The sequence below is a fragment of the Numida meleagris genome, chromosome 4 (genome assembly GCF_002078875.1).
Source record: "Numida meleagris isolate 19003 breed g44 Domestic line chromosome 4, NumMel1.0, whole genome shotgun sequence".
NCBI classification, from domain to species: Eukaryota; Metazoa; Chordata; class Aves; order Galliformes; family Numididae; genus Numida; species Numida meleagris.
The window spans coordinates 77,522,821-77,540,917 of record NC_034412.1 but is presented as its reverse complement, the minus strand read 5'-3'; the positions used below and the strand labels follow the sequence as shown (position 1 = coordinate 77,540,917).

The following is an 18,097-nucleotide window of genomic DNA, read 5'->3' as shown; positions in this document are numbered from 1 at the left end:
CATTTCAGCCATCATTCTTCATTTTGTTTGCTTTACGGTTAAAATAATTCATGTTTACTTTCACTCAAATAAAGTGTTTTGTTACATAGGTTTAATGAAAGATCTCTCTTACCATTTCATTTTTTTATATCCCTGTAAGGGGCTTGAAGAAAGCCTAGCAAGAGTTTTTTTCTCTTTATACCGTTTAGTTCTGTTTACATCATTTACTGCTTACAGAGATGTAATGTTCTACCATTTTGTAAGTGGTATTTCTTCTTTCATGTAGGAAAGTATATTTGGAAGGACTTCCTGAATTCTTCAGACTACTGTCAAGTTCTACCAAAAATGACTAGTGTGGAAATACTGCAGAACCTGTGCTAAGCACTTACCTTAGGGAGAAGGCCCTTCTGGGTACTACTTATGGTGCCACTCATATGCACTGATGAACTCCAGAAGGAATTTGACCTTGCTTGCCCTGAGATACTTTGACTGTGATACAGGCCCTTAAGTATAAATGATAACAGAAGGTTCAGATCTCTGAGGAAGAGTTTTATGAGGGACTAAATTAAGGGCAGGAGCAGAAACATCTCTCTAAAATACCCTTTTTCTTTTAAAGGCCAAAGGAAATTAGCTTTTTGTTTTGCTTTCCTTAAATTTTTAAGCTCTTCATTTTCCTCTTGGAAGAAAAGCACATCAGTTTGGTATGCAATTCTCTTTCATCTCCATGTCCCATTCCTTTGGCTGCAAGAACAATGAAAGCTCGATTCAATCAGCATCTTATGTAACACAGCCTAAAATAAAATAAAAGCTGAATGGGAACTATTAGGTCACAGCCTAAACCAGTGATTATGCACCTGGTGAAGAGGTGTAGCCAGCACTGGGAGCATAGGTGGAAGCAATTCATCTGTCCTACCAGAAGGGGGTGGACCCTGTGTCTGCCTCTCCCTAACCTCATTTAAGGCATGGCAGCCACAAGGGAGGCATCTCTACTTGGAGTTCAACTTCTTTGTTGCGTTTGGTGAGTTCTGAGCCTCAGAAAGGGGTATGCAGTTTCTTCTTTATTACCAGGTTGTGACTTATCCATTTCTTGGGTGATCTAAAACAGATTTAAAGCAGCTGTATCTCCTACTGTTTATGCTTACAAAGGTTAAATTTCAGAAGGTAAGAAAATGAAAAAAACACAAGCATAAAACAAGATTGTGATCTTAACAGTATACTTTAAACAACTTTTATCATGTGAAGTTCAAGATATTCTCTTTTAAATCACAGTGATTAAATAAACTCTTATGCCTGTCAAATTACTTATCCAATCTTCATATAAAACCCTTTATTACTGTTGAACTTGTCTATTTGTTTTTGCATACTAATAAACCACTGTTTTCAGAGAATCATTGGATTTTCTGACTCAAATTTATCAACCCTGTCATTTTCAACCAAGGCAGGAGGTAGAAAAGATAATGGTGCTGGGAGACAAACATCTCTTCCTTCTTCCTTCTTTGTAATCAAAAATCAAGAAAATGAAAAGATAGAGTGACATACTGTCTTGTAGCAAATAATGAATGCAATAAAACTAATGGTTACAAACCGATAGCTAGTCACTATGTTTAAATGCAATACTTAGAAGACTAAGAGGGAGAAAGAAGTATGAAACACAGTATACAGGGACTTTTGCTTTATTGTTTGTTTTTGCTTTCATATATGTAGTCAACATAAATATTTTGCATCTGAAATATTTATGAGGCATAAAACAAAAACTGTTGTGACTGGAATAAACTTAAGATTTAAAATTTTAAATCTGTCCTATAAGGACTAAATTTTCTGGTGCTTTAAAGATCAATTTATTAACTGCATGAATTCTAGCTGGTGTGTGATTTAATTTCCATGAGAATGTGCCATGGAAATGTGGGACAAGGAAAACTTGTCTATGCTTCTTTAAATGTGAAGAATGCCAGGGTAATGAGATTAGAAAGTTTTTGCTAGTATATTAAATACAACTAATGCTCACTTTGACAAGGTCAATGTCAAAGCTTACTAGTTTTCTTCTCTTTATTTCATGGGAAATATATATATTCTTTAGTTGTTTTTTCTTTGTCCATTATGTTTCTGTCTTTATTTAGCTGAATATTTGAAAAGTTTACTTCTAGTTTTACTATGTTTATGTGTTATCTTCCTTCAAATGTTTTCCTATAGTAGAACACGATTTTTATTTTTTGTAATTTCAGCGAAGATACAGAAATAGAATTAACAGAAGTACAGTATTGCCATCAATGATCAAGAATTTTAAGATGTATACTGCATCATTAATTCAATAATATACTTCCATGAAGGATAAAATCTCTTGGTAACCATTCAACACTGAATATTTTGCAGCAGCTCTATGTGGTGCCTCCCGAATAAACAAGCCCATATTTTTTTAACATCAGTTTATTAGTTGCAATCTTAACAATTGGAAAATAAAGCCTTATACTAAGTGTAAGTTCATCCTTTCTATTCAACAAATGAGTCCTTCTGTAGACTCTAGTGACTTAGTGACAGGGTAGCAGCAGCTGTGTCCACAGAACTTGCTTAATACTATAAGAGGCTTGTATTTCAAAGTTACAACAATACTGTTGTGATACTTGGAAGCCTTATAAGACTTCCAAATAATGGAGGAGAACATCTGAATGCAGTGAAGATTCGAGCAAACTTTTTGCAAACCTTATTTTATGTCAAAAGCTTCTGTACAGTCTAAGGCTGGAGATGGCCAAAAGCTGAAGTCAGTCAAACCTAGTGTTCAAATGTGGCTATTTTACAAAAGCTGAGTAACACTTGAATAATTAGACTTCAGGTTCAGATCCTGGGTTTATGTGGTTCTTAGGGTTGTATAGAGGTGGTCATGGAAAATAATGATAACCAAAGATAGTTTAGTAATGGTTTTATTTCTTCTGTTCTCCTCATGCATCACATTGTAGATATGACTGATTATTTTCTATGAATCCTATGTTTTTCATAGGGGTATTGACAAATATTTCAGAGTATGTGATGGAAGGTAAAGCATTAATTTCTAAATCATTCCAAATTAGAAATCCAATTTGTGACTGCCCAAAGTGGAGATAAATGAACTCAGTAATGTACAGTTAGCCAGTCCTCGGTCAGCATTTCTTGATTTCTAAAAGCTGCCATGTTACATATGTTCAGAATACAAGTAGATCTGTCTCTCTGTTACAAAAATCTAAGAGTAACAGCGTGATAAATTCTTCAGCAATTCTAAATGCTAGATTTTTACTTATGTTGTTACTGATTACTAGTCTACAATGATACAGTTTTGTAGTATATTTACTTTTTTAAAATCTCATAGCACATTGTTATCAATAACACTTGTCTCTATAGAGAGCACTCACATAAATGTTAACAAACCTCTAGTAATGTTCCTGTTTTAAGTTTTTTCCTTTCCTTTCATGATTTTCTTTGTCATGATGATTAAAGAAAGCAGTGGTGAGAAGATGTGCATTCATCCCTTTAATAAATGCAGATGCAATTATTTCCTCCATTTTTATTTCTTTTTTCAGAGAGAAAGAAGGACAAACAGCTTCTTTCTATTAGAAATACAGTTTATCAGCAGCATAACACACAGACATCCTAATGCAGAAAGCATAATGTATATGTACTGTTCGACAATGTAAAAATGATGTATGAGGAGAGGACACAGTTTAGAAGATAAATCGGTCTGTTTATCAGAGTGGATAAAATACTTAATTACTACTGTGCCAGGAGCAAGTTATAATCAGAGAAAGAACTGTGCTTCAGAGATGATTCTCTTTATGATGCTTGTCTTCAGGGACTGTTTACCTAGTCATTTAGACCATAGAACTCTCAGAGCTCACTAGAGTTTCCCAATGTCTTCCTGAGAGGCTCTCTTCCAAAGTATTTTGTGTTGCCTGTCTAGATTTCCAAACTGAAGAAAATGAATTTGCAGACTCAGAAGAGTCCCTGTGGAATGTGTGAGGGCAACTGTGTAAACACGGAACGTCTTGAAATGGATGACTGTCACATCTTGTAGTTCATGAATTTCATTCTGTGTCTCAAATTTGAAGTTCTACTAAAATTGTAGTTAAAAAAAAAATTGTGTGATTATAATCTTAGTGTCTTAACATAACTCTAAATAAATACGTCAATGAAATATGATCCAAATTGCTTAATTAAGCCTTATTAATATTAATACACTTTGATCACATGCAGTAATGCCTTTGCAATAATATATTATGACATTTCTTTAACATGGAACAAATAATGACATGTTCTCACATTTTCTCACAATGCAAGAATTATAGAAAGAATATTCAGTGACTATATTTTTCTAAAAAGTTTACTTCTGTAATTCTAATCCACTGGAACAAAAGGAAGTGGAATCATAGCAAAACTGTTTAACGTCAGTAGTTTGTTAAGTACAGAGTGAAAAGTTTGGACTAAAATTGTTATGATTATCAGTCCTAGGAGAAATACTTAATAGTTGTATGCAGAATTTCTTGTTGCATATCCACTAATAAATATTTATTTTGTGGTTTTTGTATTCTTTCTGAGCCCTTGCAAACCATGTTACAAAATAAAGCAATAATAATAATAAACTGTTTCATAAAAAAATTCTGTAAGACTTGTAAAATAGTTTTGAAAAATATCAAGATAAACTTGCAGCTTTATTATGATATCCAAATAAATGAATTCTAAAAATTGATTAAATATATTATCTTTTCTCAACTCTGCTTTAGGATTTTTGAGTGGAATAAGATGTCACATTATTGACTATAAAAACAGCGATGTCTAAGTCATCTTTAAAAATATTTCTAACTTTTTCTTCACCCTCCTTTTTTTTTCTTTTCCAGCCAGAAAGATTACTGCGGAGGTTAAATCTGGCCGAACTAGTCATCTTCTCTAATCCTCCGAGCAGTGCAGGGCTGTCTAGAGACAGTTGCCCAGGACCAGGCAGGTTTTTAATATCTCTGAGTACAGACGCACCAGAACCTCACTGATCAACTTGTGTTGGGAACCTTCTGTGTTCCAGTTTTTGCCCACTGCCTCTTACCGTGGCACTGTATGCTGCTGAAGAGAGTCTGGCTCCATTCTCTTTGTGTATCTTTTTAGATACTGATGAGATCACCCTTGAGCCTTTTCTTCTCAAGGCTCTCCAGTTCTCTCAGCCTCTCCTCATAGGAGAGATGCTTGTGCCTTTATCATCTTTGTATCCTTTTTTGGATTCTTTCCAATATGTCCATGACTCTTTTGTACTGAGAAGCTGAATGGTAGAAGAAGACAAACACAACTACATTGGGCTTCTGAGACAACTTGTTTCTGCTCTACTTCTTGCAGTTTATCCAACTTAGATCCTAAAAAAGTGGGAAAGAGAAGTATAGAGTTAGTCTTGAAATGAAATTTTCTGCAGTCCGTATGCCTCCAAGTAAGCTATATCTCTGGCTTATGTAAATAAGTTATAGGGTAAAGACAGTGCATTCCAGTAATGTATAAAGATATTTATACTTTATTCAATCAAATTAGAAGCATTAATTACCACTACAGTTGTTACTGTAAGATATAAAATAAGATTTCTGGATATCATGACTTCAAACAGACCAGATATACACTCCCGAACATAAACTTGGTGGGATGGTGTTGTTGGGGGAGAGAAGAACAGGCAGATCAAACACATAGATATACAGATGTAGGTATTCTGAAGAATCAGGTCCTTCATGTCAGTGCAGTTTTAGGTGTCAAATGCTTGTACTCAAATTTTGCATAGTAAATGCTGTTTAATGCTCAGAAATTATGAATCTTAATCAAGTCTAAGTATTTCTAATGACTCTTCCAAACCTTAACTATGTATATATTTTTTCTGATTCTACATGAATCTATTTAATACTTAATCATGCATAATTTTCATAAATCTTTATCAACAAATTACAGCAGTAGCACACTTTAATATATCAGGAATTACACAATAATTTCCATTTTCCAGACCTCGCAGAACAGCAATTTGGCTCCTTATATGGGAAAACCAAGAAAAGACAACTATAATTTTAATAACCTTGCAATTAATCTCTTATCACTCTAATAATTATGGAATTCATTTATTCATTAATTTTTTGAAGTGGATACTTTTTCCCCTTTATACTACTTATTCTGTTTGTACAATACAGCTAGAAGTCTAATTTAATGCTGATATAAGTTGAGATTTACACAGAAATGGGTCAGGCTAAAATCTTTGCATTTCAAATGAAGTTTACAAGGTATAACAGAAATCTTTTGTGAATAGCTTTTAATCTGAGCATGAGGGCAAAATGCAGCTGATAAAATATCTAACAGCCACTTCTGCATGAAAGGGACAGTACTTACACTAAGCGTGTGCTGCTACAGAAATTGTAGTAGTGAGCTGAAATAAACAATGGAAAACTAAACTAGATTTTTTGCTTCTTTGCTTATGGTGTGATAACAACAAAGATATGCTGTTTTCTAAGAGATAAGTAAATGCTCTGGAACCCTTAGAGTTGCTCTTATAGGGATTTCCCTTTGAAATAGACTTAATTAAAATTATCTTTAAAGAATAAACAATGCATTATCTTTTCCTGTTTAGAAGTTTAGCTGCTGTGTAATGTAAATCATTGATCTTGTGATGGGTTGATCTTGGCTGGCTGTTAGGTGTTCACCTATCGACTTTAATTCCCTCTCCTCAACAGGATGGGGAGAGAAAATAACATGGAAGAGCCCATTGATTAAGACAAAGATAGAGTAGTCACTTACCGATTACAATCCAGTTGAGGAAAAATGTTGTAATTCATTGTCAACTAAAATAGAATTAGATGGTGAGAAAAAAAAAAAAAAAAAAAAGCCACCTTCTTCCCATGCTCAACTTCATTCCTGCATTCCCACCTCCTCTTTCTTCCCACACTAGGGAAAATTGCAGTTTATGGACAGTCCATAACAGCTGCTTTGTGGCGCACCTTCCTCCTCATAATTTCTCCTACTGTGGGGTCTTCTGCATGCGTTCCTTCAGGAAAAATCCTCCTTTACGGAGTCCTCCAAGAGCAGCATTTACTCCAGGGTGGTCCTCTCCTCTCTGCTCCAGTGCCTGTAGCACCTCCTTCTTCCCTGAACTTAGTGTTCACATGAGTGTTTCTCATGCTTTTTTTCCTCACTCCTCATAATACTCTAACATTTAGAGGTTTCTTAAATGTTATCCCAGGGGCACCACCATTTTGGCAGACATGCATTGCTGTGTCACAGAACTGCAGGGGTTGGAAGGGACCTCGAGAGTCCAATCCCCCTGCTAAAGCAGGTACCCTACAATAGTTCACACAAGTAGGTGTGCAGACAGGTCTTGAATATCTCCATAGAAGGAGACTCCACAACCTTGCTAGGCAACCTGTTCCAGTACTCCATCACCTTTACTGTGAAGAATTTCTTCCACGTGTTAGTACGGAACATCCTATGTTCAAGTTTTAGGCCATTACTCCTTGTCCTATTGCTACACACCACTGAAAAGAGCCTGGCCTCATCCTTTTGCCTCCCACCTCCCTTTAGGTATTTATAAACACTTATCAGATCCCCTCTCAGTCTTCTTTTCCCCAGGCTGATCAGACTCAGGTTATTCAGTCTTTCATTATATGGGAGATGCTCCAGGCCCTTTGTAATCTTTGTGGCCCTTGGCTGGACTCCTTCTAGGAGATCCCTGTCATTTTTTGAGCTGAGGAGCCCAGAACTGGACATAGATTCTAAATGTGGCCTCACCAGGGCAGAGTAGAGGGGGAAGATCACCTCCCTTGACCTGCTGGCCACATTCTTTTTAATGCACCCCAGGATACCTTTTGCCTTCTTGGCCACCAAGGCACACTGCTGGCTCATGGCCAACCTGTTGTCCACCAGGACCCCCGGGTCTCTCTCTGCAGAGCTCCTCTCCAGCAGGTCATTCCCTAACCTGTACTGATGCATGTTGTTATTCCTCCCCAGGTGCAGGACTCTTCACTTGTTCTTGTTAAACTTCATCAGGTACCTCCCTGCCCAACTCTCCAGTCTGTCCAGGTCTTGTTGAATGGTAGCATAGCCTTCAGGTGTGTCAGCCAATCCTCCCAGCTTTGTATCATCAGCAAACATGCTGAGGGTGCTCTCTATTTCTTCATCCAGGTCACTGACGAAGATGTTGAACAAGACCAGGCCCAGCAGTGACCCCTGGGGAACAATGTTAGTTAAAGGCCTCCAACCAGACTCTGTGCTGCTGATGACAACCTTCTGAGCTCTACCAGTCAGCCAGTTCTCAATTCACCTCACCATCCACTCATCTACACCGCATTTTCTAAGTTTCATAAAGATGTTGTGGGAGATGGTGTCAAACACCTTGCTGAAGTCCAGGTACGCTACATCTACTGCTCTCCCTCCATCTACCCTGCCAGTGATGACATCATAGAAGGCTATTAGGTTGATCAAGCATGAGTTCCCTTTGGTGAATCCATGTTGACTACTCTTGATAACCACCTTCTCTTCCAGTTGCTTGGAGATGGCATATGGAGAAAGTTGTTCCTTCACCTTTCCAGAGACGGAGGTGAGGCTGACTGGCCTGTAATTTCCCAGATCCTCCCTCTTGCCCTTCTTGAAGATTGGAATGACAATGGCTATCTTCCAGTGTTCAGGCTCCTCTCCTGTTTGTCAGGACCTTTCAAAGATGATAGAGAGTTGCCTCTTACCTCTGGGGTCTGGGATTCCTGAGGGCCAGTCTTAGCATAGAAGACTGAAGGGAAGAAGGCATTCAGAATCTCTGCCTTCTCAGCATTCCCTGCTACCAAGGCACCCACTTCATTTAGTAGGGGACCCACATTTTTCACTAGTCTTTCTTTTAATGTTGACATACTTAGCAAGGTGTTTATTTTTTTTATCCTTTACCTCTTTTGCAAGGTTTAATTCCAAGAGCGCCTTAGCCTTCCTTGTTGCGTCCTTACAGACCCTGACAATATTCCTATATTCATCCCAGGTGGATGGGCCAATGTAATATGACATATTATCATTACAGTGATTTCTGTATGCCTTATTAATAATATTACAGTAAGGATCATCCAGATGAAAGAAAAAGGAATTCTGATAGAACCAGAATTGGAATCACTGTGCAACAATCCAATGCCATGCATCGTCCTATCTGAGAAGCTATCATGACAGGGATCAGAAATTCATGGACTAAATGAACTCCAGAGACAATTTAGAGGGATGACTCGTGGACTACAGGAATTATATCTGTGTGTGTGTATCAAAAAGCAGAAAAGGTGTTGGTAATTAATAGGAATATATGGAAAAGTATAAAAACTGAGTAAGTTGTAAATGATACAGAATAGGAGGTGGATGGATTCTATCCTGTTTTCAGCTGGAACAGAGTTGATTTTTCTTTCATGCTGTTTTGGCTTTAGAAGAAAAACAGTGTTGGTAACACGCTGAAGTTTTAGTTGTTGCTCAGCAGTTCTGTACAGAGCCAAGGCTGTTTCAGTTTCTCAGCCTCTCATAGTATCTGCCAGTGAGAGGGACTGAGGGGGCACATGTCGCTGGAAGAGGGCAGAACCAAAACAGCTAACCTAAACTGGCTAAAGAGATACTCCATACCATATGGCATCACACAGAAAAATCTTGAAAATGGTGGGGATTTTGTCCAGGCAGGCAGATATACTGCTTGGAGACTGGCTGGGCACTGGTCAGAAGATGGTAAGTAATTGCTTGTTCATCATTTGTTTTGCATAGATGTATATTATTATCACAATTGCTCTTTTTCTGTCTTAGTAGTTTTTTTTAATTTCAACTCACAAGTTCTACTTAGTTTTTTTTTTCCCCATTCTCTCCTCCATCCTACTGGGAGATAAGTGAGAGAAGGACTGTGGTGTATTTAGCTTTCTACTGGGTTAAACCACAGCAGACTGTTTTGACCAGCAACGTAGGGAACAAAGGTTTGAAATGACAATTAACTTGATCAGAACTTGTTAAAACAGAATTTTTATAAATGTTGGAGTAATTTAGTAGTTGCTAGTCACGTTTCGCTATTATTACTATTATGGGCAGGACATGACACACTCTTACCTAATCAACATACCTGTCATTGAGCTCTCATCAGGAGAGAAAATTCCCAGCAGACTATTGCTATCCCCAAACCTCTAGAAAGCACACACACACAATACAACCTTCTTAGCTTTGACCTGTGTTTTTATACAGTCTCAAATCACCGCTTTCCCAATGAAGCAATCAGACATATCCAGTAAGAATTAGGAAAGCTTCCTTCAGAATCCTTTGACCCAAAAACTGTTGATGATTGTCCTGAAGCTGCTTCCACTTCAACTCTTCCTAGAGCAAAGTACAGTTAGGCAATGAGCAGTGAATCACTTGTTTTTAAATAGCTTTGAAGTAGATTTACAAAATAAGAGAAAATTAAAACAACAGAAAAGAGAATATATTTCTTGCAGTTATTCCATTTTTCATTTATCAATGATAAATTTCAATTATCAGTTATTTCATTTTTCATTATTTCAATTAATTCATAATTTAAGAAATAAAAAACAATGCAGTAAACTTTCAGTTTTACGCTGGTGATTTCTAACATAAATTACTGATTTCTCAACATTAATGGTGATAGGAATAAATTAATTTTTACAAACTTGTATTATTGCATGATACCTTATTAGTGCAAACTGTAACACATTGTTCAAAAACACATGATATGTGGTCCTGCAATACTGTAAAAAATAAAAATAAAAAAATCCAGTAATAGTATCAAAATCTTTATTTTTCTAGCAATAGTGCATGTTAAGGTTTTGTGGCTAACCAAGCAGAGAAAGGCACAGAGCTTTCAGCAAGCTATGCAAAATACGCATGTTTCTAGGCAGATATTTGACTTATTACTTGACTAATCTGTTCTTAAATTGCAATAATAATTATACAATGTTAATCCATAGATGGACAGATGGGTTTTAGCTGACCTGCTTCTAGGGAATAAAACAGGATAATTGCTAATGTTATCAAATATTGACCTGATTGAAGGCTGTTTTTTTTTTAGATCTGAGAACATAAACTGAGAGATTGTATTACTCTATTAGTAATTTTATGTGTAAGACACATACGTATATCCATCTGCTGTAAATATATTATGGTTTGATCTTCACTTCTGAATCTACATTGCTGTGTTCAAAGGTGTTGGTCTCTGAATGAATGTTGTCACAGTATTCTAATTGTTTTGAGGATAGGATGCAATCAGTTTACATATCTTGGTTTTATTTGTCTCTCCAGCACGAAGAGAAGGGAAATTATTTCAGTGTTCTCAAATGGGTCTCTTTATTCTGAAGATAGGGACTTAGTAATTTGGTAACCACATAGCATATATAGCTTCTAATGTACCTTCTAGCATAGATACTATAACACTAATATTTTGTTCTATAGCAAAACTCCTATTCTACTGTGTTACTTGCTGAAGTGAACACAGCCATTATGGCTATGATTCTATGATTACATAGAATCATTTAAGTTGGAAGGGATCTTTAAATATCATCTAGTTCAATCCCACTGCAATGAACAGAGATACCTACAGCTAGACCAGGTTGCTCAGAGCCCCATCTGTCCTGACCTTAAATGTCTCCAGTGACAGGGCATCCTCCAGCTCCCTGGGCAACCTGTTCCAGTGCTTCACAATGCTAATTGCAAAAGACTTTTTCCTTACATTCAGTCTAAATTTTCCCTCTTTTAGTTTTAAAGCATTTCCCCTTGTCCTATAACAACAGACCTTGCTAAAGAGTCTGTCTCCTTCTTTTTTTTATAGCCCAACACTGAAAGGCTGCTATCAGGTCTCCCTGGTGCTTTCTTTTACCCAGACTGAACAGCCCCAGCTCTCTCAGCATGTCCTCATAGAAGAGGTGTTCCATCCCTTGGATTTTTTTTTGTGGCCTTCCTCTGGATGCACTCTAGCAAGTCCGTGTCTCTCCTGTACTGAGTACTCCAGATTCGGATGCAATACTCCAGGTGAGGTCTCACCAACACAGAGTAGAGGGGCAGGATCAGTCCCCTCAATCTGCTGACCATGCTTTTTATTTGATGCAGCACAGGATACAGTAGGCTTTCTGGGCTGTGAGGTCACATTGCTGGCTCATGTTCAGCTTGCCATCTACCCGTACCTGAAGTCCTTTTTTGGCAGGGATATGCTCAATCTTGTACTGATAGTGGGCATTGCTACAACCCAGATGCAAGGTCTTGCACTTGGATTCATGGACCTCATGAGATTCACCTCGGCCCACTGCTTGAGCCTGTCTAGATCTCCTGGAATGGTATCCCTCAGGTGTGCAGAACATACCACACAACTTGATGTCATCTACGAACTTGCTGAGAATACACTGAATCCCACTGTCAGTGTTGCTGAAGATACTAAAGAGCACTGGATCATCATTTCTGCTCTTCTTCAAAATGGGTGTGACATTGTTTTTTTTCCAGTCACCAGGAACTTCACCTGTCTGCCATGACTTTTCAAATATCATTAAGAGTAGCCTGGAAACTACATAAGCCATTTCCCTCGGGACTCTGGGATGCATCTTGGGTTGGTCAGGTTCTTCAGGTGGTTGCAAACCTGATCTTTGCTTACAGTGGGGAGGACACTGTCCCACTGTCCCCACCTTCTGACTTTTCCCCTCAAGTAATGTGTGAAAAGCTTTTGCTACTGAAGACTGAGGCAAAAAATTAAGTGCCTCAGCCTTGCTTGCCTTTACCAGCCTGCCTGTACTGCTCACTAGAGGAGTTATGCCTTCTTTAACTTCCCTTTTCCAGATGATGTGCCTGTAGAAACCTTTCTTGATCTTTATACTCCTTGCCAAGTCCAGTTCCTCTTAGGCCTTGGCCTTCTTGATCTCATCCCTAGACAGCCTAGCAGCTTCTCTATACTCCTCAGTTTACCTGTTTCTGCTTCCACTGCCTGTGCATTTTCTTCTTGTTTTCCAGTTTGATCAGCAGGTCCTGGTTCAGCTATGGTGATCTATTGCCTTCCTTTCCTAACTTCCTGCACCTGGGGATGGAGAGCTCTTGTGCTCTACAGAAAGCTTCCTTAAAGATTAGCCCGCTCTTCCCTCTCTTGTCCTTGAGGACAGTTTGCCAGGAGATTTTGTTAACTAACTCCCCAAAGAGCTGGAAGATGGCTTTCCTAAATTTAAACATTCTGATTTAACTGTTTGTCTGTCTGATATCCCTCAGGAGTGTGAACCCGACCATTGTGTGACCACTACAGCCCAGGCAGCTTCCAATCTTGATGTTACCAGTTGGTTAGCTTGCACTGGTGAGTAACAGATCCTGTATTGCATTCACCCAGTGGGGCTATCTATTCCTTGGCTCAAGAAATTATCCCTGTTGTATTCCAGAAGCCTCTTGGATTGCCTGCAGCTCACTGTGCTACTTTTCCAGCAGGTATCAGGGTGGTTGAAGTTACCCAGTAGGACGAGAGCATTTGATTGCAGTATGATGCCTTCTGTAGCTCAAGGAAGAAGGCTTCATCCAGCTACAGTATGTGTCAGAATATCTACTTATACTCCCAGTGTAGAGAGTCATAGAATCATAGAATGAGCTAGGTTGGAAAAGACCTACAAGATCACCTAGTCCAACCATCCACCTACCACCACCAACCCCACTAAACTATGTCTCCCAATGCTATATCTAAACGTTTCTTGAACACCTCCAGGGACGGTGACTCCACCACCTCCCTGGGCAACCCGTTCCAGCGCCTGACCACTCTTTCAGAAAAGTAGTATTTCCTAATGTCCAGCCTAAATCTCCCCTGGCGCAACTTGAAGCCATTCCCCCTCGTCCTGTCACTAGTTACAAGAGAGAAGAGGCTGACCCCCAGCTCACTACAACCTCCCTTCAGGTTGTTATAGAGAGCGATGAGGTCTCCCCTGAGCCTCCTCTTCTCCAGACTGAACAATCCCAGCTCCCTCAGCTGCTCCTCATAAGGCCTGTGCTCCAGACCCCTCACCAGCTTCGTCGCCCTCCTCGGAACACGCTCCAAGGCCTCAAGGTCTTTTTTGCAGTGAGGGGCCCAAAACTGGACACAGTACTCGAGGTGGGGCCTCACCAGGGCTGAGTACAGTGGGAGAATGACTTCCCTGCTCCTACTGGCAACACTATTTCTGATACAAGCCAGGATGCCATTGGCCTTCTTGGCCACCTGGGCACACTGCTGGCTCATGCTCAGCCGAGCGTCGACTAATACCCCTAGGTCCGTTTCCTCCATACAACTTTCGAGCCACTCTGCCCCAAGCTTGTAGCACTGCCTGGGGTTGTTGCGGCCAAAGTGCAGGACCCGGCACTTGGTCTTGTTGAACTTCATCCCATTGGCTTCAGCCCAGAGATCCAGCCTGTCCAGATCTCTCTGTAGGGCCTCTCTACCCCCAGGCAGATCGACACTTCCTGCCAGCTTGGTGTCATCTGCAAACTTACTGAGGGTGCTCTCAATGCCCTCATCCAGGTCATCATTAAAGATATTGAAGAGGACAGGCCCCAGCACCGACCCCTGGGGAACACCACTCATGACTGGTCGCCAGCTGGATTTAACTCCATTAACCACCACTCTCTGGGCCCGGAAGTTTTAAATTCATTAAAAAGTAATGGCTGATTTGAATTGTGGACCTGTGGTGAATATGCATATTTGAATCCTCCTTCTCAGATATGAGGTCACTGTTTTGGATTTAGGAAGACAAAAGGAATTACAGTGTCAATGACTATAAAGCAGTAGAATAGATAAAGGTTGTTTCAGTGTCTCCATTAGACTAGATTACATTTGAGGATTTATAACTCTGAGCAGTTCTCCTTGGATTTCTATGTGGCTGGCTGCATATATCTTTCTCAGAGAAAGCTAAACCACAGAGACTTTCACTGTCCATATGAACTAGATTAAGAAACAATACTGACAATCTGAGAACAGGCTGGGAAAAGAAAATGAATCAATGAATACCTCCAGAGGCAAAGCAGGTTATAATGCCAACCACTATGAGCAGAACAAGTTCACTCTGATAGACAGAATACCAGTGGAGAATCATGATGTGATAGTTTCACATACCAAATTAATAGCTAAAAGAGACACAGAGCTATGGGTTAGAAAGAAACATTTACAGCATTTAAGAACAGATGGAATTCATAAACTTATGCATTCAAAAATTATAAGAATTGTTTTGTGAATTATAAGCTTTTTTAAAATGTGAAATTATCTGAACTTAAGCTGAGTAAGAAGCTGAATCATTTCAACTGAATCTAGTCATTAATCTGTTTGCAGACATTAGTAAGTTATAGAACATGAGAATAAAATAGTAATAAGCTAGTTTGGTACCTGTTTTACAGTAGTATCTGAACAAGTTGGGGAAAGCTGAACCTGAAGGTATTATCTAATTAAAATTGATACACTAGCATTAGCAATCTTATCTACCAAAATCAATAAAAGTACTCACATAATCATAGAAATTAGGATATCCAGAAGTGCTTTACTGTTGTTAACCAGAACAACTTTCTTCTTAAATCACAACTGTTACTAGGACTAAATTAGTTAAGCCATAGATTTAACTAGCCAAATCTTGGAGAAAAGAAAGCAAAACAAACCAAATGGAAAAACAAACAAACAAACAACAACAAGAAAGCAGATTACATGACCACTAGTTAATTTGTTTCATCACTAAAATATCTCTTATTGAAGAAAATTTTCCTACAGGTCCTATCTGATCTTCCTAAGCCTCAAGCTGTTACCATTACTACTTCTTCTCATACTCTCTACCACTACTAAGAACTTGAGTTACATTTCTTCAAGGAGTAACAGGCTGCTATCACTGATTCAGTCTTTCCCAGACCTAAGATAACCATAACTGTCCTTCAATTTTTGTAGATCTTGCTGAGGACCCTACACAAAGTGGGTAGCTCTCTGCTGTCATGTTTTTTCATAATTATTTCTTATATTCTTTAGATTTATTCTACATTTTTTAAATGTAGGCTGTAAAATTTAATTCAATTGTAGTTCTTCATGCCTTCACACCTCATTTTCAAAAAACAGAGGAGGAAAACTTTCTTCAATAAATCACAAATGTGATTTATTGTCAAGGTAGCAGCTGAATAAACACTTAGAAATCAAGTTGAAAACATCTTGATATGGATTCATTGCACACCAGATAGAATAAAGGAGTACGAAATGAGGATTTCTCCAGGATTTATTTAAATACATGCAGAAATATTGTTCAATGTGATCCAATGCAGTCCACTGTGCATCTGTTTCTGTTCCCTTATGCTGCTGTAATAGCCCTTGCCTGGGATCTTGGTCATAGCCTGAAATACGCTCTATTTAAGAAACACATTGTATTACATAGGTTTCCTGTATACTAGCTATCTGTACAGCAACTACAGTAATGTAGTGCTATTTAGATGAACCCAAATTAGATCTAAACAACCTCTGTTAGCTGCGAGGGCAATCTAATCTCAGATTCACAGCTCTTAGTGCAGGCTCATTTACTTCTATTCCTGATGTCATGTAATGCCTGTGTTAGTTAAGTAATCCATGCCTGAGGTAACTTGGTTACTTCTTCACTGCTAGGCAGTCCTGTTGTCACAGGTAAAACTTTAGAAAGATTGTGCATATGCAGTTTATCATTAGCAACACAAGCTAAGGACTTTCAGGATATTTAGCATGTATTATATATATTTAGCGCTTTTATAGAAGTGATGAGATATGCTGATCATAGCTTGCACTTCTAAAAGAGTGGTTTGTAATGCTTTCTGTGAAATTCTATGACGTCTGAAGCAATTGTCAGAGACTCTACTGTGCTGTCATTTTTTCTATTCTCCACTGAACAAGCACAGTATTTCAAATAACTTTCAAACAATTAAGAATAAAATATAATTTTCCAAATTATGGTGGCAATCTATGCTAGAAATAACTAAAATGTATGCATCCTAGATCTTCCTTTTCTGTCCTTCCAGTGTGCTCCATGTTCTGCACAAAATACTGCCTAGCTGATATTTTAGATGTGACTAAACATAGTTACTAAAGAAGTACCTTGTGTACAATTTGAAGCTTTGACAATGGAGGAAATGAAATGGAAAAAAAAGGAAAGTCATACTTCCTTCTGTAATTCTTTCACCTTGTTTTTCTTGTTTGTGTATGACTGATCTTCATAATATCTTGGTATTTTGTTGTGCTTATCATAACAAAATAAATATCTGTAAAATAATCCTGAAAACAAGGAGTGAGCTTTCTAGAAGACATAGGGAGTGTGTGTTTCAGGGATGATTTTTATTTTCTTTTTAAAAAAGTAAAATATTTCAGGATATTTTTTACCTTCTTTTTATTGAGACTCTGGCTCCTATTTATACTTTTGTTTGTTAATGTAAGTCCTGGTTAGATAATGGAAATTTTACAAATGAAGGTACTTGTTGGGCAGGATATTATTTAGAAAGATATGAAGCAGTTTGTCTTACTTTTATGAAGTAAATTATTAAGCAAATTTTGAAAAAGCTTCAAAAATTATGAAATAAATTCATGCTCATTCATATTTATTTTGTATATCAATGCAGTATAATTTCTTTATTTATCCATAATTAAACCAGAAGACAAGTTTTCAAAAGGAAATATCAAAGATAAGCAATGTTATTTATTTTTCCAATACTTAATTCTGAAAATATTAATGTGAACATCTCAATCAAAAAGAATGTCAGCGTTTAGTAAATATGCAGGGGAAGGAGGAGTTATAAAATAGAAATGATTTTTAGAGAACCATTTTGGAGGCATGATATGGAAGAAACAGTGACAGGCTTCACGGAAAGATTTGAGTGTAGAAGATAGGAACATAGGAATGGCAGAATTATTGTGTTCTTGTATCTTATTAAGAGCCAAGAAGGCCACATCTCCTCTTCCCTAATTCTATCAGCTCTTTATAATAGTGTTCACGTAGTTCTTTTGTTGTGGGAGCAAATGAGGAAAAGGTGGAAGAGGAAGGTACTGGTATTATACCAAGTTCCGTACTAGGTTGCTGTACAAATGTGAATTCCACTAATAAAATCCCAGATTTAATGTATAATAAGAAGTTTGTTGATTCTGAAGACAAATTACATTTTTCAGTGTGAATTT

At 38.0% G+C, this 18,097-nt stretch overlaps 1 long non-coding RNA gene across 2 annotated transcripts; it reads left to right on the top strand.

Annotated features, from left to right (window-relative positions):
- On the top strand, positions 898-4,566 carry LOC110398940. 2 transcript variants are annotated; one of them, XR_002438759.1, is made up of 3 exons: positions 898-997; positions 1,085-1,140; positions 3,905-4,566. It is a non-coding gene; the product is annotated as an uncharacterized LOC110398940 (long non-coding RNA). The 2 variants fall into 2 exon arrangements; XR_002438760.1 differs by having other exon boundaries at positions 3,528-4,566.